We start from the raw sequence: 25093 nt of genomic DNA, 5'->3' as shown, positions 1-25093 counted from the left end.
TTTCGGATTATTGTTTACCGATTTCAATTTCAGGTTGCATTTTCAAATCATAAGTAGTTCACATAGCTTTATTTGGCCTCTCACTTTTATTGGTCCCAAGTTCAATCAAATGAACTGCTGAAAGCTAAAACCTTAACTAGCTCATCTGCTGAACAATGAACTCAAAACAAGCCTAGGGCAGCAAACGGGATCTTAATTGCTACTGCTATTTCTCCAGTGCTTTGCCCTCTAGGTGACTGTGTGACAAGAGGTCTCAATGAATTAAGAATAGTGGAACAAAATTCCTGGGCACAGATAGTAACCTCCCCTGCCTGTCATCTGGAAGGCAAGTGCCTCCTTAGCTCAGGTAATCCTACTTAACACAGTCACCTGGAGGTGTTAAGAGATTATGGACTGCCCTCACTTCAGAGGTCTCTAGAAGAGTCATGGGGGGAAAATAATCAGATTATCCTTGCCATTATTAAGCACTTATTGAATGCCACTGGAGGGCTAGACATTACAAGAGAATATCCATTTTGCACACATTAGAAAATGTATGTGCCCTTTACCTCAGCAACATATTAACAGCATTGCTCTTCCTGTCATGTTCGCCTTCATTTCCGATGGAGTCTTTGGGGACTTCTTAGGTGGTAAAGGGCTCATTTGATTGTTTTTCTAGGATGAACCTCCATCCTCCTTGTCAGTTCATCCCAATTGGGAAATATGTCTATTCCCAGAAACGATCTCCTTCCTCAGCCATTTTTAGAGTGTCCGGGATGCAAGCATTCATTTCACTACATGGAGTTTAATGGGAAGAGTAAAGTGGTGGAGGGACGAAGGTTTGCCTTAGCTTCTATTTAGCCTTTGAAACCTGCAATATGTTAAAGGAGCCTTTGGAGAGTTTGCAGTGTCCCAGGTATATTTGTACAAAGGACTGATTAGGAGATCCACTGTGCCCAGCAAGCACAGGGTGAGTGTGGGGTATTATTGTTCCTGAGCCGAGGCAAAACCTGGGAGGCAGAGACATTTAGCAACTTTCTCCTGGCTTTATTATCAGTAAATATTTGAGGCCAGTTGAACAGAGGTTCTCTAGCTCGCTTGTATGCTATTTCCATTTTTAACAACCTGGTGGAAACATGAAAAGAAAAATATCCAATTAAAGAAATTTCTACTTGGAATTTAGACATTACATGCCATTTATGAATATGATTTTACATTTGTAGAAGATAAAATCAAGTGTGTTTCTTTCTTTAAAGGTTTTGCAACTTACACAAGAAATACCCTGACATTATGCTGGAGGTGGGAGGGTTGTGTTGTGACTATTAGAGAAGCAAGTCTCACTGGTGCCAGGGTGATTCTTACATCAAAATCCTAAAGACCTATATGCTTAGCTTAATCTCCTCTATAATTTGCAAACACACAAAAAAGAACACCTTTAATTTTTGTATTTAAAACTCAAATATATATGATTTAAAATTATTTAAATTTAAAAGCAGCATAATAACCAGTCTTTCCTTTAATTATACACCTATGATAGTGCCCAGAGTTTTCTAACTCAAAATAGCAACATAAGCATGTTTTCTACTTACTGTTATAGTATAGGACAAAGAAATTTTTGCCTAACACCTTTTTATTTATTTTACTGCAAAATATGTAAGTGAATAGCATGTTAAAATCCATCTTGTTATTGAATGCTTTACATTTAAATATATTTTGTTTTGCAATTATGGAGTTTTTTTTAGAAACATAGAAGATATTTCTTCCTTTAAATTGTATCCTTATTGTCTATCTGAAGGAAAAGATAAGAAAGAATACATTTGTTAATGGACAACTTTAAATGTGTGCATGTATGTATAAGTTTGCATATATACACACACTAAATAATACCTGTCTATTTTTTAAAATAACACATGCTTGAAAACAAACATTTTCTGGAACTGCTACAGAAATAAATGCTGGTCTTTTGAATAGTTTTCAGTTATAAGAAAACAGAAACATGGACCTGCAAGAAGCGAAGATATGTAAGTTAAAGAAACAAATCATTACATACCATCTGAAGTGTTTAAGCAGATTTTGCTGAAAGTAAAATCTGAAGTCTTTCTCACACTGTTTGAAGCCCCGGACTAACCTTTCTCTGGACATTTTGGTTAAATAGGACAGCTATTATCCTTGATAGTTGATTTTTGTCACTTTCAATTCTAACAAATATATTCTTTGTTTGCTTCCCAAAACACCACTTTTAACAGCCCAGGGCACACCCTTCCATTTGATTTGTTGAGTATACACCAATATATTAATCATGCTATATGTGCCTTATAGATTAATGATTTAAATTGAAATAAATCATAAACATCTTAATATATTTTAAATATTAACACATTCCTAACTTCTAGCACAGTAGACCAAGATACACACATTCTGCAGATTGCATAGCCAAATTTCTATTATATATTTGGGGTGAAAATGTGTTTAAACCATTATTCAAGTGACAGGAATGATTGTGTCTGTCTCACACTCTTCTTTTCCTCCATCTAATGTAAATTCCTGCAGGTAAAACTGTACCTGAAAAATTGGAACTTTCAAAATCAAAATATTTTGAACATGTGGTCTTCATGAACAACCTTTTGCTTTCACACTTTACTCTGGCATTCAACCTCCAGGCCTGCCTTTGTTTCTTCAGTTCTATGTTCATATTTTTGTTTGTACAGTTAAATAGTTTTAGTTTTATTTAAGTTCCTGAAATTAGTTAAGAGTCTCTTTATGACTTAATGCAGATTCTCAGGCTTAAAGGAGAACAAAACTCATTTTGGATTCTTACAAAGAATCCACTTATCTTTATTTTTATCATCCTATTTTACTAGCTATCCAATTTCATATTTTTAACTTTTTGGCTTCATTTCCCCCCATATTTTCTATTTTTGGATATAAAAACTTTGTCCTCAAACTAGTCATTTGGAAGGCATATCTTCTTTTAATTTCCAGTAGGAGATTCATACAGGCTTAAAGAATATCATGAGGCCAATGGACTCTGATTAAGTAATAGCAATGGTAGAAAGACCTGTGACATTCTAATGCATAGACGGTGAAGCAAGTTAATCATATGTGATTACTTAGCAGGACACCATAATTTGAGTTCTGTTGGTATGCTTTACATATTCTCTTGATACTCGTGGGAGTTATTTTATTACATATTGTAACACCAGAAATTGTTGGTTACGGGTGATTTTGTCAGCATCCCTACAGTTTGCTTCAATGTCTATTTCTATTGTATAGCTGCTTCCTTACAGTCCACACACTTTTTCATTTGTATGTTTGTTTGTATTAACTGTTCCCTTGAGTAAAATATATATTTACTTCCGTAGGTGACATCTTTCCATATCTAAGAGTCACACAAAATGAACTTTCATAAATAAAATATTTAAAAATTGTGAGCTTTAGCTTAGTCAGATTTTCTAGGTACTGATTTATTATTTTCTGACAGATAACAATTTTTCTGTCAGTTTCTTAGTCATTCAATATTTTTTGGCTGTTTGCAGAAAATTCTAACTTGTTTTTAAGACCAAAAGCCAGCAGTTTTATTATCATATCTATCACTTGTCTCTTTTCAGTTCCCACTATATAAAGATATCCGGCATCTTGGAAATCACCAGGCTCTCAATCCTGTTTAACTAATGGTGTGTTTAAACCCTTTATCTCTTGTAACTTACCCGGCTACATCATTAAACATATTCGCATTAGTACTGTTAATGTTAGGTGCTATCCTCTGTGACGACTATGTTTTCTTCCTCTTGTCCAGGCTTTGAAAACTGCTCCTCGTTTATTCTCTCTCATTGCTTTCTTTGCTAAAATTCTTGAATTTAAACCACTGTCATCTTAATTCTATCTCACCTTCATCTCTTCCTGTAAATCCTTCCTAAGTCTTCTCAGAGTCTGTTTTAATTCTCCTCTAAAATATTGCCTTATATTTAAACTTTCCCACATTTTCCTTAATACACAGAGAGATGATGAAGTATGAGAACAAGGACTCCATGCATCAAAATCTCTCTAAACCATGGTTTAGTTGCCTGCATCTTCAGTGTAACAATTTATTTCCTACTTTTGCATCGAACTTCCATCACACAAGTTGTTAATTTCCATCTTACTCACCCATCCTCAAGAGAGACAAAATATATTTTGATACTTTGCTCAAAATGATGTAAACCAGTTCTCAATAGAGAACTGGTAGAATTGCTAGGTCACATAGTAGATTTATTTTTAATTTTGATGAAACTTCATATAGATTTGTAAAATGATGGTATGAGTCTAAATTTTCACCTATGTGTGCTTCCCTCATTGTCCCAACTTAAACAATCCTTGTTTTCATTTGGTTATTAATGGTAGCCATTCTAACAGCTGTGAAGTCAAATTCCACTCTCATTTTGATTTGCATTTCCATGATAATTCGTGATGTTGAACAATTTTCTTATTTTTATTTGCCATTTTCATGTTTTTCCTTAAGAAATGCATGTTGAACTCCATTACATTTTATATTGTTTAAGTAATCAACTGTAAGCTATTGACTTGTGTTGACTTCAGTTTATATTTTGATTATTAGTCTTTTATGAGATAAGTAGCTTTAAAATATGATCTTCTATTATGTTTGCATATTTCTTTTCCAAGATTTGATACTCTGGATGTGTATGTCTCTTTAAAACTTCTAGGAATCTGCTGGTCAGCTGCCACATTCTAGTTTATATAAATATACCAAGTACACGAAATCTTCAACCACACTGAATGTTTTATTTTGTAGGTTACCAATTTTCCCTAGCCCATTGTGCATGGCAAATGGGACAATATTATCAAGTAATAACATAAAGGTAAATTGTATAAGAAAGCCAGTTCTCCCTTATTCTAAATTGATATCCAGTAATATTTCTTACACATAAAAACATATACAATTCATACATGTGAATGAATAGCAAATCTATATGCTGCCTGAATATGATAATTAATTAAACCCAGCCTTGAACAATTGTTATTTAAATTAAACTGGTATGAAAATTAACATCTTGTTTTTCTGACAATTAAACTTATATTTTCCTAAACATGACTGGACTGATTGGACTAAATAAAAATTAATGTACTCCATATTCACTTGCTCTCTTTAATATGCAATATACATTTGGGTAAAGATTGATTGGGGGCAAAACAAATTTACCATTTTCTAAATGTTTTCAAACTTGTAAAGTATCCTGCTTAAAGATCAAGAAAAATCATTTTATATATATAAACATTTTATATATATGTGTGTACACACATATATATACATGTATACATATATATATACATATATAAAATGTAAAAGGTAATGAGCTGGGATGAGACACATAAAAACTCTAGCACAATTTTGAAAATATTCTCTGCATGTAACAAAAGTTGGTTTCATGTCTATTTGTGAAGATTTAGTCTTTGTTGCTTCTGCATTTGTTCTCAATGAGAAGCTTTCTAAATAATGTTATGATTAAAGCCCTCTTTATTATTTCATGAAAAGTGGGTATAAGCAGAGATTATTATTAATGGGGCTCAAATTAAATTTTCAGTACAAGGTCAGTGATGAGGTAATATACCATCTACTGAAAACACTACAATTTTAACTTGCCATTTTGAAGTTTCTGCTAGATTTGCTAACTGGTTATTAAGGTTGGTTTTGAATTATGTAAAAATAATTTTTCTGATAAAATATCAGTAGATGATGAAATATATACATGCACCAAATACTTTGGAGGTTTCCATTATCCTTTGGATAATAATCTAGAGGCTTGTGATATTTTTCACTAGTCAGTTTATATCTTTGTATATTAAGAAATGACTACTAATTTTTTATACTGTAAATTTTGAATAATTAAAAAAAAAATTTAATAATGACTCAAATCATGACATCTGAGAAAAAAACCTGTGTCAGAATATCACTCTAATGTTAGTGTGCAATCCAATGGATGTAAGTAACACTGTACTTCCAATAATCCTCCCATAACCTGAAGCCATTCTAACATTAACAATCCTGAGTTTTGTAATTAATTCATGAGGACAACTTGAATATTATTGCAAAATTACATTATGTTACAAGTACATACAAATCACAAATAACTTGCCAGAGTCGGTCACTCCTTGATAAACAAAGGAGTTAGGCTAACAAAACTCTCTTCACAAAATATACATCCAAATGTCAGAGGACAAAGTGTACTGTTCAGCAATTGCTGTGAAATCAAGTTGCTGTTGATCACATAATGTGCCTGACTCCTTGTTACAACACTGAATTATGGAAAGGGAGGAAACCTAATATAATCCTAGGAAAGGCACACATGCAGAACAGCTAACCTGCACATCAATATTTATTTAAAATCAGAGACCATAAAACCTGAGCTCAGAGCTCCTATACATCAAGACCCTTTTCTGAACACACAAGTGAATGAAGTAATTAAGTCCACGCTGCATGTGGAGAATCAGGTTCACAGCAATTATTTCCCTTTAGGAAGATAAGTTTATTTATCAATGTCTAATGTTCCACCGTTCGAATAAATCTTTTTCTAAGTGAAGCATCTGACTCCAGTCCATGGCTATCAGGAAAACATGACCATTCAACCCAATCTGAGATTTACACATTAGCTCAAAAGATGCTCTAGTGTAACACGCAGGCTCCGATCCTGGCTGACAGAGTGCTGATCTTTAATTTGACATTAAAATCAATTATTAGGAAAGAGAAGTCCAGGAAGGAGATGTCTGCTTTTAGATTTTGTCCCATCAAAGTAAACTGGAGATTAATATCTTCATATATTACTGTTAAAATATTTAATTTCTTTTTAGTATGTTTTTGAGCTGTGAGTTGTTGATGAACACAGGTCAGTCATCCCAATTTGCGTATGAATTCTACAATATTTTGATATCACCTTGCTATCAGTTTCTGTATATACTTGTAAGTGTTCACCTGCAGAGTTTTATAATATTAAGTTCTAATTGAAAGATTCATATATATATATATATGAACAGTTTATCTCAGGCTTATTTGATATATCATCTAGATTTGCTAATTTGATTATTATAACCAAAAAAGAAAAGGATATTTCCACTTTCTGGAATGACTGAAAATAGCATTCAACTTACTTGAGCCTAAATTTGTGGGTAACTGTTGGCCCTTCCCATATGGGGTATATTTAAATATCCCAAGTCTGTTGTTGTCTTCTGCTCTTTTTATTTTCAGAAAAAAAAAAAAAAAGGAGGATTTCCAGCCAAATGCAGACTGTGCTCTGACAGAGATCATATTGGGGATACTGGAACAGTGGGGGAAAGGAAGAGAAGAAGAAACTCAGCCTGAAGCACCATTAATATCTACTTCTCCATGGCCCCTGTTTCTAAATTCTGAAAATTTAAACAGTTGTACAGAAAAAAAAATAGAGTAGCCTAAATTTTTTTGAAAAAAATTGATCCAAAGTTTATTCAAAGGAGCTCACCCAAAGGAAGGCAGCTTCTCCACAGTTCTGAAGGCCGCTGCTAGCTAGGGGATCTTTCAGTGGCATATGTGTGAAAGTAAGGCACCAAGAAGGATGCCGGCTTATGTACTTACTGCCTTCTGTCTGGTTTGTCCATAAGATTGGAGTAATCTCTTTTTTATTTTTTTCATTCGGAAGTTCTCCAACCTTTTTTCCTAAAGACACTGCAGTGTTTGAAGGCTAACAGCTTTTCGTACAATTAGACATGGTGATATTCAATTGGGTATATATTCATTTAGTCAACAGAGTAAAATTGTATTGGTAAATGAATAAAAATAATAAATATTTGGCCCAGACTCACGGGATTATAAAAATTTCTTAGCTGTGGGGGAATAGCCAAATTACATGACACCAGGAACACTTTCATCTTCAGTTACATTTTGACAATGTATCGGAAGTATTAAGGGACAGTTCATATGGAAAAGGGAAGCACATGGGGTGTCAGACTCACAAAACTAAAGCTAAAATCAAGATGTGTGCAGTGGAGTAAAATCAAGACAAGTTCTGATTTTGCAATTACTTTATAAAGTTATTAAGGTAAGCATTGGAAGATGATATTTAAATGTTTTCAATGATACTTTATCATAAAATCATTGTGATAGTTAAGAGAGATGAGGAGAGATAAATCACCCGGCATGTTCTTTACACTAAGTAGGTATGTAAGTGACTGTGTGTTTAGAGCATGACTGAATGTGATAGTTACAATCAAAGATAGATACAAACAAAGGGCGAAAATGTAGCAAGACTCAAACCAGAAACCTATGGGAGTTCTGTGAAGACATATATTCTTCCAGGGAAATGATTAAAATCTTCACAGTGAGTTATAAACCTGTTATGAAAGACTAACATTGAGTCATTGAGCTCACAGAGAACCTTGTACTCTTAATAAGGAGTCCTCAAACTGGAGGTGGCAGAACATGAGGAATTCTAAATATACCTAAAGCATAATAAATGTTTGCTTCCTATGTGATAGCACTGCTCTGCTCAGTCAGGGAGCATAAAGATGCATCTATCTTATTGTCTTGGAGTGTGTTGGTATGTTTAGTTAGTGATACACATTCTATATTCTAGAATCTATAGTAATATAGATAGATAATACAATGATCCTACAGTAGGGGGAAGAGAATATTGTTTTGATATCAGGTGAAGACTCTACACATGTCCTTAAAGAAAAAATAATATAACCTGGAAACTAAAATATTGAAAGATTTTTGGCAAGGTCACTGAAGGATCATGGAAGCCTCTGTACCAACGTTGGCAGGCACATTTTACTCAAACACTTCAGCTACATTATGTGTTCTATAATGCAGTCTCATTGGAGTCTTGGTTATCTTCCATCAATGCAATGAAAGGAATGTTGAGTTGTTTTAACTCAACTGGACAGTATACCAAGTGGTTTTAAAAATTCTGTTATTAAGCCCCCAAGGAAATAGTGAGTAAACCCCCCTGGGACTGCATAAGAATAACATTAAGAAGCAAGATGCCTTCGCAGTGTTGTTTTATCAGTACTCCTGATGTACTCAGTAATTGACAGACATGAACATAGTTCTCTGGGTTATACTTAATTGTTTTAGGTAAGTCCAGTGACACTACAACTTTCCAACTTGGTGAATTTGAAAGCAAGATTTGGGTAATTTTATCATATCACTTGCATAGGTTTTTTTCCTATTAAAAAATAGCAAAATTCTGAGATTTTCAAAATTAACTTAAATCCACAAAAATTAACTGATTCTCCTGCAAATTCACAGAGTCTTACACAAAATACTTAAGTAATGGTTGGGTCCCCATAAACAAATTATAATTATCTTTAAGTAAACTCTATGTTATCTGTGGATCTTTGACAGTAATTAAATGTCTATTGGTGAGATAATGTCACTGTAATCTTTAAAGTTAAAAGGATGTTACAGTACATGCCTGAAACTGAACATCCATCCTATACAGTGGTCAGGGCAGAGAAATACGTCATTTCCACTTCCATTACCAGTTTTATGTTATGCAGCATAATCAATAGAAACTCTCTCACTTTGGTGAGCTATATATAGATTTTATAGTCATTATTTCTCATCTTGATTTGTACATAGGTAGGTCCTACCTAGTTTTATATCAACTTGATACAAGCTAGGGTCATAAGAGAGTAGAGAATCTCACTTGAGAAAATGCTTATATAAGATCAGTCTATATATAATCCTGTAAGTTTATTATTTTAATTAGTGGTAGACAGAAGAGGACTAGACTATTGTGGGCTATGTCATACCTAGACTCGTAGTCTTGTGTTCTTTAAGAAGGTAGGATGAAGCAAGCCATGAGGATCAAGCTAGTAAGCAGCATCCTTCATGGGGCCTCAGTTTCCTGCCCTGTTTCTTCTTTCTTGACTTCCTTTGATAATGAACTGTGATGTGGAAACATAAGCCAAATAAATCCTTTCCTATTCAACTTGCTTTTGGGCTTGATGTTTCATCATAGCAATAAAAACCCTTACTGAGACATATAGTGACAGGTCTTGAAAAGTACCTTTATGAAGCTTCTTCCTGTTGCAGATGGGAATGAACAAAGAAACACATGGCCAGACATTATGCAGGGAATGAGAGATCTTGGAATACTAAGCCATAACTGGAATATCTCCATCAAGTCCCTCCCTTTAGAGCTCAGGGAACCATGTGGAAGAGGAAGCAGAAAAAGCATAAAGAACAGAAGAGTTACATGATACCAAGAAAGCAGGACTTTCTAAGTCAACAAGAACAAAGATCATAGGAACTCAGAGACTGGGGCATGGAGCCTATGTGTGTTTGCTCCAGCTCTTCCCCACACATACATGGCTTCCAGTTTGGTCCATTTATAGAATTCTTGCACGTAAGTGGTTCTATAATTCTTTTGCCTTTTGTTGAACTCTTTCATTGGGCAGTTTGACTTGGTCCAACTCTGATGTAACACATTTTGTTTTATATTATATTTTATTTTGTTATATTTTACTATTATCTCTTAGAATCCTGTTCTTTTATAATGATAGACAAAAAAGTAGTAGACCTGGATGTAAGAAGAGATGAGGATAAATTTGGAGAAGTAGGAGGAGGAGAAAATGTAATCAGGATATATTATGTGAGAAAATACAGTATTTTCCACAAAATGAGAAAAAAAGAGAAAGAAAAGGTAAGAAGAAAGGGAGAGAAAGAAAAAAGAGAGAAAGATAGCAAACTCTAAGCTAAGCAGTTGCACAGTATTATAGTTTGTTCATGCACCATACATACACCAATTAAGTTATATTTAAGCATATCTATATAAAGACAGGCAAATATTGAAAATTTCTTTCCACAACAGTCTTTTGGGGACCCAAAGCTCACAGATGTATTTGAGATGGCTGTGCTAGAAAGTGAAGAAGTCATATCTCCCTTTTTTGTTCCTTTATCCTTAAAAAAGAAAGAAAGAGATAGAGAGAGAAAGAAAAGAAAGAAAAAGAAAGAAGAAAGAAAGAAAGAAAGAAAGAAAGAAAGAAAGAAAGAAAGAAAGAAAGAAAGAAAGAAAGAAAGAAAGGAAGGAAGGAAGGAAGGAAGAAAAGAAAGAAAGGGTTTTATGGAGCACAGACTATAGATAACAAATGACCTTGAAATCTAATCTTGATCTGGCCACTTACACATCAAAAGTGAAAAATTCCTATCTTTTTAATCATTGAGTTGGGGGAACAGTTCTATTTCCAACCCAAATATATCTCCAAATGAATGTGTTGAAATACCAGATGATATGCTCCTGTCAACTTGTGTCTTTCCTAGGAACAATGTTATTGAATGCTTGTAATGTCAAATACTAACCATGGGAAATTGAAGATGCTGATTGTCATTCTAACATTTCTTTTGGGAAATCTGTCCAATATACAGCATATGTTCAGTAGTCTGTTGATTTCAAGTTTGTGTGGTTTATATACACCCGTTTCTCTGCTTAAAAGTATACAATCTATTTTTAATGACTGGTTAATGAAAACTAAGCTTTAACATACATAATATATTCTTAAATATTATTATATTTAAGGATATGTTTTTTTCCATACTCTTGAGCATGTTATTTCATACTTAGTACTAAGCTGGACATAATAAAGCTTAAAACAATCTCTAACATATAAATTTCAAATAGATTTGACAGTGCTAAATATAACATCCATTTTATAGATTCTAATTTTCTAGGTCTCACAACAGGATAAGTTTTTCATTAATTCTTTGCCTCTGGCTCATCTAAAACCATAATTCTTTTATTTTAACTTAACTGTTTAAAAAAATTGGTTTAGCACCATAGTGAACATTGTACACTAAGAAGAAATTTTCATTGTTGCTTAGTTTTATAATGTATTTGTATTTATTGTTATAGAATTTTATATATATATATATATATATACAATGTATTTTAATCAAATCTGTCCCCACTCCCTTCTATCCATTCTCCTATGACTAAACATAGGAAATAATAGAGCTTATAATATTTTATACTTACATATTTATTTGCTCTCTCTGTGTGTGAATGTCTGGGAATACAAGTGCGGCAGAATGCATGTAGTCATGAGGTGAGAGAACGCTATGTGTGTCCCAGAGATCTAACTGAATTCATAAGGATTGGTAGCAAGTGCCTTACCAATTGGGTCATCTTTGATATGAAATTGGCTTTTAAAGTCAATGTCCATTTTAAATTAGAACATTATGACTAAATAATAATGATAATAATTTCTATCTGAAGAAGTAGTTCAGTGAAAGTTTACTGAGCATATCAAATACCCAAGCTATCTTTTTTAGTATTGAATATGCACAAATAGTTACCTGTCTTGGTCAAGTTAATTTATTTAAATGAGTTAGGATGGGTCTATCTTATTTTATCAGTGTTGCCATACAAATACATCAATCATAGAAGATTTGGAAAAATGGTTTTTAATGTCTTCATGACTAATGCCAATTCCAGCATTCTTATTTAGTAGCCAGGGATATATGTACAAAATAACTCTAAATATGTTGTAGAAAGGAGAGCTCAGCACATTAGTATATTTGAACATCCAATGCGTAACCTTTATAGCACTTTTCTATACCTTTCAATCATTCTGTTCTGTGTGAATGAAAAGAAATGAAAAAAAAAAAAACAAGTCTAGTGGTTTTTGTAGTTGATTAAACAGTACAGAAGTGTGCACTAAATAAGCAGACCCAAACAATTCCAAAGTCCATCTGTCCTGCATTTACCCAGGAAGAATTGAATGGGCTTCCTCTTCTAGAAGGGATAAGATTATGAGATTCTTCCAGCAAGCCTGGAGAGATAGCTTGATGGAGTAAGATACAAGAGAGGCACTTAGGAAGACAAGATTTAAAGATGGGCATCGGAGTCTGCTCTAAGTGTCAGAGCTGGGGCAAAACAATGGCTGACAGCTTGGAGGAAAGGTTTTGCTGTGCAGCTGCATTCTGGATTATCTATCTTTTCATCAACCCACTTGTTAAATATTTTTTAAGAGAAGTATTGACATCCTTGTGATTAGAATATAGTCCACCGAGTAAGGAAATCAGTAGGGTACAAGGTTTACATCAACCCAGACATAAATGTTTAGTGATTTCTCTACTCAGAAAAATTAATATTATGTATAAAAAATGTTTTGGCTTAAAAGTGGTCAAAGCGGGTGTGTGAACAATAGAAAGAAGTTGAGACCAAAAAGTTCAGGAACATTCGTGACATTCCTGACAACATTTGACCAGTCACATTGCTATTCTAACAAGTTGATAAGATATGGTATTTCCAATCATTGGAATCATATCCCTCTCTATAGTCCCTCAGTGAACATCAGAGACTCTTATGTACAATTTAGGCTCATGTCTGACTTAAAGACATGTGTGTGTGTCCAGAACCTCAAGGTCAGCTTCTCTAATTTTAATACACCACTAAAACTCCACTGTGGTTTGTGATTGATGTTGGGGTTTTACTAGTATTCCAGGGTAGACTGAGAATAGGATCCTTCTTTCTTAACTTCTTAAATCGTAGAAATCGAAGACGGCTTACCCACATTCAGCAACAAAGGCTGTACTCTAAACCTCAGCCTAGTGCCTTTACAATTCCTGGAACTCACTTCTATGCCTCGGTACAGATCCATGCACGTTCATGACTTCTTCTCAATTAGCTTACTTGCCTGAACATTTACACATTTGTTCATGGATGTTTCATTCCTTCTTCCTTTAGTATTTATATGTCTGCAAGAACAATGACAAAACCAAGAATGGCCAAAGCAATCCAAATCAACAAGAATATTATGAGAGACGCTACCCCAATTCCAAATCTACAACAGAGACAAAATCTTTAAAATATTATAGTAGCAGCATAAATAAGGCCTACATATCAGTGGAACAAAACAGAAGTTGCAGATATTAGCCTCAACAAATACAGTTATCTAAGTTTTAACAAGATCAAAAAATACATGTTGGATCAAAGACAAAATCTTCAGCAAATGGGGCTAAGAGAACTGGATTTCAACACACAGAGAGATGAAACTAAATCCCTGTCTCTCACTCAGCACAAAGCTGAACTCTAAATAGATCCAGGGTATCAACCCAAGAGTAGATATTTTAAACTTGCTAAAGGATAAAGTAGGGGAGTATACTTCAACTTATAGGAACAAGTATGAACTTTCTGAGTAATATTCTCATGGTATAGGAAGTAAAAGCAACAGCCAGTAAATAAATGGGACCTTGTGAAATTAAAAAAGTTTTACATAATAAATGAAACTGTTGTTTTATTAACAAAGCTGTCTGCAGCAAAAATCTTTCTCAGCTATATATCTGACAAAGGATTAAGTTCTAGACTATACATAAAACTGAAAACAGCAACATGATGAAAACTAATGTAAGAAGTGGGGAAAATGGGAAAAGTTGGAAGAAAATAAGGGAAAGAGGAAGTAATATAATTATATTTCAGATTTTTCCATAAAAATGAAGTATGGAACTGATTCTCAAAACAAGAAATGCAATGTCAGCTGGGCAGTGGTGGTGCATGCATTTAATCCCAGCACTTAAGAGGCAGGTAGATGTCTTAATTTGAGGCCAGCCTGGTCTATAGAGTGAGTTCCAGGACAGCCAGGGCTGCACAGAGAAACCCTGTCTGGAAAAAAAAGGAAGAAGAGAAAAAGAAAAAGAAAAAGAAAAAAAGAAGAACAATGTCTAGTGAACACTTTAAAAATGTTCAGCATCCTTAGTGATTAGGCAAATTCAGATTAAAACTACTGTATGAATCCACCTCAGCAAAATATAATCATACTGCTGACCAACTCTTTAGTGATGACCTGGACCTTACCCAGACAGGCATGTGACCAGGAAAGCAGAAGGATTGATGCTAGGTAAACATAAATCTAAGCTGGGCATTCATCAAGAATCTGATAAGAGGTGTTTCTGTTTATCAGGAAAGACACTACTTTCATATCCACCCCTGTACCACTACAGTCAACTAGCTCCAGGTAGGGCATCTAGTAACTAATTAACCCACACAGTCCTAAACAGATCAAAGACCTCTTGCTAACTACAGGCTGCTCTAGCTAGCTTAACTTCTCCCACACTATCTTCCTCCAAAAAGCTGGAAAGCTTTTCCTGACAGATTCTCTACTCTCAAAGATTGCCCAGCATATTGTTTCCTAATAAACACTTCTTTCAACCCATAGAAGGATCTACTTTTGTTGTTTCACTGTGCCTAACTTATAAAAATAACTAACATCAGGAATAAAATTAACAGAAAATTGTAACTGTCATCTCAGAGGCTTGCTGCTGTATAAGCTGACCCTATGCCACTCAGAGATGAAAGTGTGACTTTCTAGATGGATTAAGTCAACAATTCATGGAAGGAATCATGGCAGGAACCCAGGAAAGAATCTGAAGAGGAGAAATGAATAAGAACCATGGCATAATGCTGCTTACTGAGTTGTTGTCTGCCTCAGAAACATCCCTTTCTAGTTCATCTGAATTCTGGGTGGCTGGTTCTGGCTCAAAACTCCTCTGCAAGCTGACTGATTCAAATTGCCTTCTCTTGGCTTCTGACCAAATAGCTCTCCTTGGAAAACCTGTCTTTGATGTCCACAGCTAAACTGCAGGCTTCACTGACTGCAGAAATCTAACAGAACTTTACAGAACTGCATACTCAACTGCACTCAGCTGAAGTACACCAAACTAAACCGAGCTCAACTGAACTCCACTGCATTGCCTAAGCTCAACAGAATTGCACTCACTGGACTGCACTCCTTTCTTGATTCGTTCTGTGCTACTCTTAAGTACAGGAAGACAGACAGTAGTCTCTTTTTCCAGTCTGTTCTAAAGAGAGTTGGGCATATCCTATCTCTGACTCATTCTGTCAAATCTTAATCTGATTCATCACTTTGTATGCCTCTCACTTAGATATCACTTTCAAATATGGCTACTCCATTCTACAAACTAACTTTACCTTAATTGATGTGATCTCTTGACAGACAGGCATATGGATGAATTAAATTCCTCCACAGAAAATGATGATATCTCTGTAGGAAACCCTTATACTTTGTTGACTGAATACACACATACACACACACACACACACACACACACACACACACACATTTCTTCCACTGCATTTCCTGAACTCAACTGAACTGCACTGATTGAATTGTTCTACTTCCTGATTCATTCTATGCTGCTTTTAAGTAGCCTCTTAATATTTAAGTAATATTAAGTATATAATTACTAATGTGTGTGTTTGTGTGTGTGCATGTGTGTGAGTATATATATATATATATATATATATATATATATATATATATATATATATATATGAACACTCTGACCAAAAGCATATTGGGCAAGAAAAGACTTATTGGTTTAATGTTCTAGGTAACAACACATCAACACATTATGGAAGGAATCATGGCAGAAACATTGGAAGAGATCTGGAAGGGAGATATTAAGAAGAACCATGGAGAAATACTGCTTACTGGCTTGTTCTCTGCCTCATGTTTAGCTACCTTTCTTGTATAGCACAGGCCCACCTGCCTAGGAATGATGCCTCCTTCAGTGGCTTGGGTCTCCAAAATCAATTAGCAATCAAGACAATGTTAGACAGTCATCGCCACAGTCCAATCTGATAGAGGCAGTTCTTCAATAGAGGCTCTGCTACTCAGGTGTCTCTAGGTTTATGTAAAATTGACTGCAGAAACTAACAATAAAAATGTTTTATTCTATAGCAGAAATAAATGCATATCCATGCTCATTGCACCTTAATTCACAATATCTGGGAAATGTTATCAACCAAGATGTCAATCAACTAAGCAATGAGAAAAGAAAATATACTACATATATAGAATTGAGTTTTACTTAGTTGTGAAAAAACATTAAATTTGCAAGTAAATGGATGGAGTTTTAGAATAATCATACTAATGTGTGATGGTTTGACTATGCTTAGCCATATTAAGATGTGTGGTCTTGTTGCAGTAGTTGTGGCATTGTTCAGGAAGTGTGTCACTATGGTGATGGGCTTTTAGATCCTCCTCCTAGCTGCCTGGAAGTCATTCTTCTCCTAAAGAACTTCAGATCAAGATGTGGAACTCTCAGCTCCTCTACTGCCATGCCTACATGGACACTGCCTTGTTCCAACCTTGAGGATCATAGGCTAAACCTCTGAACCCATAAGCCAGCCCCAATTAAATGTTGTTCTTTATATGTGTCACCTTAGTCACAGTGTCTCTTAACAGCAATGGAAACTCTAAGACAGAATAGAATGACAAATAGTTTAAGTTCTTTCATATGTGAATCAAAGCTTCAAGTCTTTTGTATTCTGTTTTTAACCTGGAGTATGCATGGAGGTCAGGAAACTAGAAATCCAGAATAAATGGAGAAGACAGTAAAACTAGACATAGTCAACACTATGTAGGAGAGAAAAAAGAATAGTAGAATTTGGAATTAAGGGAAAAATCACATCAAAGTAGAGTTTACTATGTAGGAACATGAAACAGTGCAGGAGGTTGGCAAGTAATGGAATTCATATTCAAACCTATCTACCCAATAATGCCAGGCTTATTTGTAGATACATTCCCTTACTTAGCAAGTCTGATCTGATTTTTCAGAGATGTCATGTTACCTGCTTTACAACCTTAGTTGCCCCACCCCCAGTCTTATTGAAACTTTCTTGTTATACCTTCCTTCTCCCTCCTCTCTCTTCAGCCACAGTAACATTTCATCTTTATTTTATCAACTAAACTCTATCATATTAGAGCATCAGAGAGAAGACTTTGTCTCAGAGGTACTTTTATATTCTGACTGCTGTCTTATTTAGGGTTTTACTGCTGTGAATAGACACCATGACCAAGGCAACTCTTATAAGGACAACATTTAATTGGGCCTGGCTTACAGGTTCAGAGTTTCAATCCATTATAATCAAGGCAGGAACATGGCAGTATCCAAGTAGGCATGGTGCAGGCAGAGCTGAGAGTTCTACATCTTTATCTGAAGACTTCTAGCAGAATACCGGCTTTCAGGCAGCTAGGATGAGGGTCTTAAAGCCCACAACCACAGTGACACTACTATTCCAACAAGGCCACACCTTCTAATAATGTCACCCCTGGCACGAGCATATACAAACCATCACAACTGCATTTCACACACACTGTTGGTTCACACTTATAAAATCAGGCATTTATTACATGTTGAACATAACACTATTTTAATAGAAATATTATTTGGCTAAAAAGATGGTATTATTATGCTTTTTAAAACAGCATATATATGCATGAATATTATAAACTTAATTGGGAAAAATAGTAAATTGAATATGTATAAATCCTTTTGCCCAGGATATTATTTTCAATACATTTCTTTATTTAAAAATACATGAGATAGAATATTCTTTATTTTTCTTTTACTACATACAGAAAGAATTCAAAGTCCTTAACACAGATAATTATTTCACATTGACATCAGGTTTATTTTCTAGTCAAAGAATCCAAGATACTAGTGAACACATGTCTAACTCATAGGAAACCTGGGATTTGGACACAGCCAAGCCAGATACTGAACTTTCACTTTTGTCCACCGTGTTCTACAGTATCTTACTTCCTCTAGATTTCTATACTCTGGACATAACTAACAGCTTCCCTGCTTGTGAGCCATGAGAACAGAATCCTGGCTTTGCCAAGCCATCAAAATCTTCAGTGCTCAAAACCTTAGGTAAAGAAACACTAACAGAAATAAATGTTGTCTCTTCATGTATAATAAAGGAATTAACTACTATATGCTGATGAGCTTCTTTAAGTTCAAATCATCACAACAACAGAGTTGTAATTCAATAAAAACATTTTGTACAACTTCCTTAAAGATACTTATAATGCTGCATAAGAAATTCCCTCTAGGTATTAATATTAAGTACAATGGGAACACACAGGGGTAATCACTCAACTTTTTGGTGGTGGTAGGAGACAACGATGTTAATACTGTTTTATATCCTGACTTCAAGGAACATGTTTGATCTGTGTGAACACAATATTGCCTTGATGTTTGACATCCAAACTATTCTGAATCAAAGTAGCTGGCACTCAAATAAAGCTATATACAGAATGTTACAATATAGAATCATATTTTGAAGTCAAAGAAAAACCAAAAGATAAATGTGCAGAAGTCAAGTAGGGACATATGTTCTTTTACATTCTCACATTTTGAGTAGGAAAATCAGTGGTTTTAATGTTTCAAATGTCAAAAACACATTTATTGCCATTACCATTCACAAGAATTAGAAACTGCTTACATATAATGCATATGAATTGTAATATAATCAGACTGCATAGAATATAGACCTTTATAATCTTGTTGTCTTTAAAACTTTGGAGTCTAACACAAATCTCTGAAATGGGTAACTTCTGGGTTGAGGTGATATTTAGCACAGACTCTCCATTCTGATTTGTACTGATTGAGAAATGGGAGACAAGAAGATAAAGTTTTAAACAACTTGCATTAGGGTTGTAGTGAATAAAATCTTTCATAAGATCTTAAAAATATTTCCATTCATCAAATATATTTGTTTTTAAGGATATAATGGTATTAGAACAGGCGAAGCTTTGACTTGCTGCCACAAGTGGAGAAGCTACACACTAGGTAAGCAGTTTGATCTAAAGAATAGAGAAGTCTGAAGGGATCAGGGATGGTGGCAAATAAAATGCCTGTAAGGAAACTAGATAAATAGTACAGAACATGATTAGTTACCTCCTTACTAAGTTAAGTTACAAGAGTACTAGTAACAAGAATAAAGGAACCTAGAATCTAGAATTGGCTCATGTTAGACCCAAACCAAAAGTTGCTCAGACCAAGCATATCTGCAGCTTATGTTTTATTCCAGCCCAGGGATAATTCTCAATACAGGTTCCACAGTAACCGAATCCAAGTTATCAGAGACTTCCAGGGGCATAATCCTTATAATAGATTCACATCAATTAAATGACTCTTTTTCCCAACCTCCTCCATATCAATGAGATCATGTATATTTACCTTGAGATAGAAGATCTTTGTTCTTTCTTCTACTACCCAGAAGAAGCAGTCTGGCTACAAATACAGAGTATGAACTACCCTTGAACTGCATGTCCCAGAACCAACCTCCTCCTGAAATCTGACAGAAGAGGCTTCTATTCTATAACTTAAGCCTGAATTTCTATAAATCCTTTATACAAAGAGACAACTGACCTTTATGTTTGTCTTGAGCCATATACCCGAAACTTTTCATCATATGCCTATGATCCAACCCCTAGACACATGCAAACTGGAGGACCATAGTCTCACTTATACAATGAATTCAAGGTTAACATAGACTATACAACACCTGTCTCAAAAAGTTAAAACAAAATCTAGATATATACAGTTTTGAAAATGGAAAGAAAGTGACCTTGACCATGTAAGGTAAGAATGACTTAGGAATGATTCGACACCAGGAAGAAAAAGGCCCTGATGTTTCTCAATGGAGTCTTACACAAGAAGTAACAATATTATTCTGGGGAGAGGGAATTTAAAATACAATAAATAAAGCAAGATGCCAAAAGGTACACAGATATATAGAGTAGACAGGAAGTTGTGTAGACACAAAGAAGAGATACTTAGTGATGCTGGCTTGCATGGTCAAGAAGCTCTTGTGAGGGTCTGTTCTGTTTGCCTGTAGAATGGGCACTAATTCACTAAGTCATCATGAAGATACTAACCTGTGGAGAGCCGATCCAAGAGCAAGCAGTCTCATAAACAAGCCCTCATTTGGCTAAGCTTGCTTCCATTGGTTGCTTCCACATTTGGTGACCTATTCCTTTTGCCACGTGGTCCATTGGGATTGGCTAAGCTTGGGAGTACTTAATGGCCGAGGGTGGGCCGGAAGGTGGGGCTTAGATGGCAGGAAGGCGGGGCTTAAGTAACGGCTCCCCAGAGCCAGAGGTTAGGGGAGAGAGGCAGGAGAAGGCAGGAGAGGCAGGAGGGAGAAACAGGAGGGAGAAGACTGTTACAACATTCCTGAATAAACTGCTAAAAGGAAGTGCTCTGGTTGGGTCTTTCTTGCTGGTCGAGGCGGACATAACAGGTGGAGGCCTGGACAGGGACAAACCTCTTGAGACTCAGAACCTTTTGCAGTCAGGGCAGCTGGCTTGATAAGTTCCCAGCTAAGTTGGGACAATAAGGACCTCGGAAGTAGAGACTATAAGGAGTAGTGAACTGAAAGTAAAAGAAAAGTAACAAAAAAAAAAAAAGGGTAACAAAAGTAACCATGGGCACTTTACAATCGCACTCAATTTTTCTGGCTCTCCAAGAGCTGTTATCATCAAAAAATTTAGAAATCAAGAAAAGTACACTGAAGAGGTTCCTTAGTGAGTGTGACACTGCTGCCCCTTGGTTCACAGTGTCTGGGAACCTCACCCTTTCATGCTGGGATAAGTTAGGGAAGGATCTAGATTTCTCCTGGGACCAGAGTATTTAGACCTGTGTGGAAGCTCGTTAGGAGCTGTTTGGAAGATCAGTGCTGTTGTAAGGCCATGAAAGAGGGGAAAGCCGCATTAGAGCAACTGAAGGAAGAGCGATCTGTGAAGTCAGAGAAGGGAGCTTCAGACACCGAGTGATCTGATACAGATGAGAAATTACAGGTTTTGATTGAGAAGATTGAGAGATGCTCTATTAAAGAGAAGCGCAGGAAGAAGGGCCCAGAGACTAACACAGGCCCCCCCAGGCTGCGTGCCATCAGTGCCTCCCCCCTATAATCCAATCAACAGTGGGGGTTCAGGCTGCTCCTTTTGCCCAGAGGTTTTGCGAATGGTGAGGTCACAGCTCCAGCTCACCTGCCCAGTTTTTCAAGATGCTCAAGGAAACAGATATGAGGAACCACTCGATTTTAAAGTAATTAAATCCTTGGCTGAATCTGTTTGTACTTATGGCATTACTGCCTCTTTTACTTTAGCTCAGGTGGAGGCTCTTAATAGACATTGCATGACACCAAGTGACTGGAGTGGTTTGGCTCGCACTTGTCTGAGCCCAGGGCAGTATTTGGATTGGAAGACATTTTTGATTGAGTATGCTAGTGAGCTATCTGCTACAAATCACGCTGCAGGAAATCCTGCCTGGGATCGAGATATGCTACTAGGACAGGGTAGATTTCCTAATCAACAGACAGGATATCCAATGCAGGTGTTTGAGCAACTAGATTGCCACAAAAGCTTGGAGTTCTTTACCAAATAAAGGGGAGGTGAGTGGTATTCTTACTAAGACCTTATAGGGACCCATGGAGCCCTTTTCAGACTTTGTAGCTAGATTGGTAGAGGCTGCAGGCAGATTCTTTGGTGATCCTTATACTGCTATGCCTCTGATTAAGCAGCTGGTTTATGAGCAGTGGACTAAAGAGTGCAGGGTCACTATCACTCCCTACAAAAACAGAGGGTTGGAAGCCTGGATGAAAGTTTGTAGAGAGTTAGGGGGTCCTTTGACTAATGCTGGTCTTGCAGCTGCAGTCATTCAGCTTACTCAGAATAAAAAAGGAAATTCAGGAGCTTGCTTTCAATGTGTCAAGTTAGGACACCTAAAAAGGCAATGCCCAGAAAGAGGAAGTGTGGTGAACACAGAAACTAGCCAACGCCCAAAACAGCCTGGACGTTGCCCTGGATGTAAAAAGGGGAACCACTGGGCAAATGAGTGTAAGTCAGTAAAGGATATTAATGGACAACATTTAACTCAAGGCTATGGTGGAGCTCATTCAAAAAATGGGCAGAGGGGCCCACGTCCCCAGGGCCTGCAAATATATGGGGCAATAGAGTATCAGGATATAGAGCAAGCACAGGAGAGATGGCCAACCCTCCGTCATCTGAGGGACCATGGAGAGCCACTGCAGACTTGGTGGGATTGGACCTCCGCTCCACCACCAGACTCGTACTGACTCCCCGGATGGGGGTCCAGTTAATTGAGACAGACTTTAAAGGACCCCTAGAGCCAGGAACAGTAGGTTTGCTCCTTGGCAGGTCATCCTCTGCCCTGAGAGGATTGATAGTCCATCCGGGTGTGATTGATCCAGATTATACAGGAGTGATTAAGATTATGGTGGCAACCCCTAGAGGGATTGCAGCCATTTCTCCAGGAGATAGAATTGACCAGCTAGTCATCCTTCCTAGTCTGCATGCCAAGTTTGCAGCCAAGTCACAAGAGAGAGGGGAGAGAGGGTTTGGCTCAACAGGAACAGATTTGACATTCTTGTCTCTGGATTTAGATCAAAGGCCAGTTCTTGAATTAAAGGTAGAAGGAAAAGCTATCCTAGGCCTACTTGATATGGGAGCAGATAGAAGCATTATTGCAAAAAAGAATTGGACAACCGGTTGGTACAGGCTTCCTCTCAGACCTTATAAGGCCTTGGTTATGCTAAGGCTCCGGGTATGAGTGCAAAACAGCTGAAGTGGCAAGATAAAGAGGGACATTCCAGAGTTATGCAACCCTATGTGTTAGAGTTACCAATTTCCTTATGGGGAAGAGATATGTTGAAAGGTATGGGGTTTAAGTTGAGTAATGAATATTCTGACACCGCTCAAAGAATGATACAAGATATGGGGTACTTTCCTGGCCGTGGGTTAGGGAAGTACCTCCGAGGGCATAAGAGTCCTATTTCAACAAGGCAACGAAGCCTAGACAGGGGTTGTGTTTTTCCTAGGAGCCACTGAGAGAGGTATTCCTATTACTTGGAAAACAGAGGAGCCAGTGTGGGTTCCTCAGTGGCCACTCTCCTCTGAAAAGTTGAATGCTGCAAAAACCCTGGTGGCTGAGCAGTTGTCCCTGAAGCATATTAAACCTTCAGTCTCCCCTTGGAATATTCCCATATTTGTTACTAAAAAGAAGTCAGGAAAATGGCTCCTATTGCATGATTTGAGGGCCATTAACCAACAAACGCAAATTATGGGCCCTGTCCAAGGAGGGCTACCACTGTTGTCATCCTTGCCAGCCTCCTGGCCCATAATTGTAATTGATATTAAGGATTGTTTTTTTTCCTCCATTCCATTATGTCAACAAGATAGTGAAAGATTTGCCTTTACGGTTCCTTCTAGTAATCATGAAGAGCCAGATCAAAGGTATGAGTGGGTAGTTTTACCTCAAGGAATGGCCAATAGTCCCACCATGTGTCAACTATTTGTTGGTAAGGCTCTTGCCCCGTTAAGACAGCAATGTCCCGGTGTGAGATACAGTCTTTATATGGATGACATCTTGCTAATTGCCAAATCTGAGGAGAACTTAAATAGGGCTTATATAGAGTTGTTAAAATTATATTAAAGAAAAGAGGGTTATTTGTAGCCCCCAAGAAAGTTCAGAAAGATGAAGTTGTTAATTATTTGGGTGCTAAGGTTCAAAGTAGGCAGATTATTCCTCAAAAGGTAGAATTAAGAAAGGATAAATTGAGAACATTGAATGATTTTCAAAAGTTGTTAGGGGATATTAATTGGATGCGTTGTTATTTAAAATTGCCCAATTATGAATTGAAGCCTTTGTATAATATTTTGATGGGGAATTTTGCCCTTGATTCTCCCAGATTGTTAACTGAAGATGCCAGAAAAGCCTTACAAAAAGGTTGAAGAGAGATTGCAGGGTGCCTTTTTGAAGAGATGGGATGAGAATCAGTCCATTTTGTTGTGTATTCTTCCTACCTATTATCAGCCCACAGGAATTTTGTGGCAGGATGCTCCATTATTATGGATATATCCAAAAGTGTCTCCAGAAAAATCTATTGAGCATTATCCTACTGCAGTTGCAAGTTTGGCACAGACCAGAGTACAGCAATGTTTACAGTTTTTTGGGGTATCCACAGCTACTATTATTGTCCCATATTCTATTCATAGGTTAAAGTTTTGTGTGGTACCATTGATGATTGGACCATCCTTCAGTGTGGGTTTGCAGGATTAATGATCATTATCGCAAGCATCCTTTATTATCCTTCTTTAGAGAGCATCCTGTGATCTTTCCAAAGATTACATCAGCTGCCCCTATAACTGGGGCCCCAAATGTGTTTACTGATGGCTCTAAAACAGGCTGTGGGGCCTATTTGGTAGAGAAACAAGAGCCTGTGTTATGTCAATTCCCGCCGGGCTCTCCTCA

General features: G+C 36.5%; 1 long non-coding RNA gene across 1 annotated transcript; it reads right to left on the bottom strand.

The window, feature by feature from the left end:
* Nucleotides 1-1005: 1005 nt before the first annotated feature.
* Nucleotides 1006-20852, bottom strand: LOC116101115. Its single transcript, XR_004122785.1, has 3 exons — nucleotides 20698-20852; nucleotides 13585-13705; nucleotides 1006-1104 (listed from the first exon to the last, which is right to left on the bottom strand). It is a non-coding gene; the product is annotated as an uncharacterized LOC116101115 (long non-coding RNA).
* Between the last annotated feature and the right edge of the window lie 4241 nt (nucleotides 20853-25093).

The sequence above is a fragment of the Mastomys coucha genome, unplaced genomic scaffold, assembly GCF_008632895.1.
Source record: "Mastomys coucha isolate ucsf_1 unplaced genomic scaffold, UCSF_Mcou_1 pScaffold21, whole genome shotgun sequence".
In the NCBI taxonomy this organism is placed as follows: Eukaryota; Metazoa; Chordata; class Mammalia; order Rodentia; family Muridae; genus Mastomys; species Mastomys coucha.
Note: the sequence above shows the minus strand (reverse complement) of the source record. Positions and strands in the feature narration are given on the sequence as shown.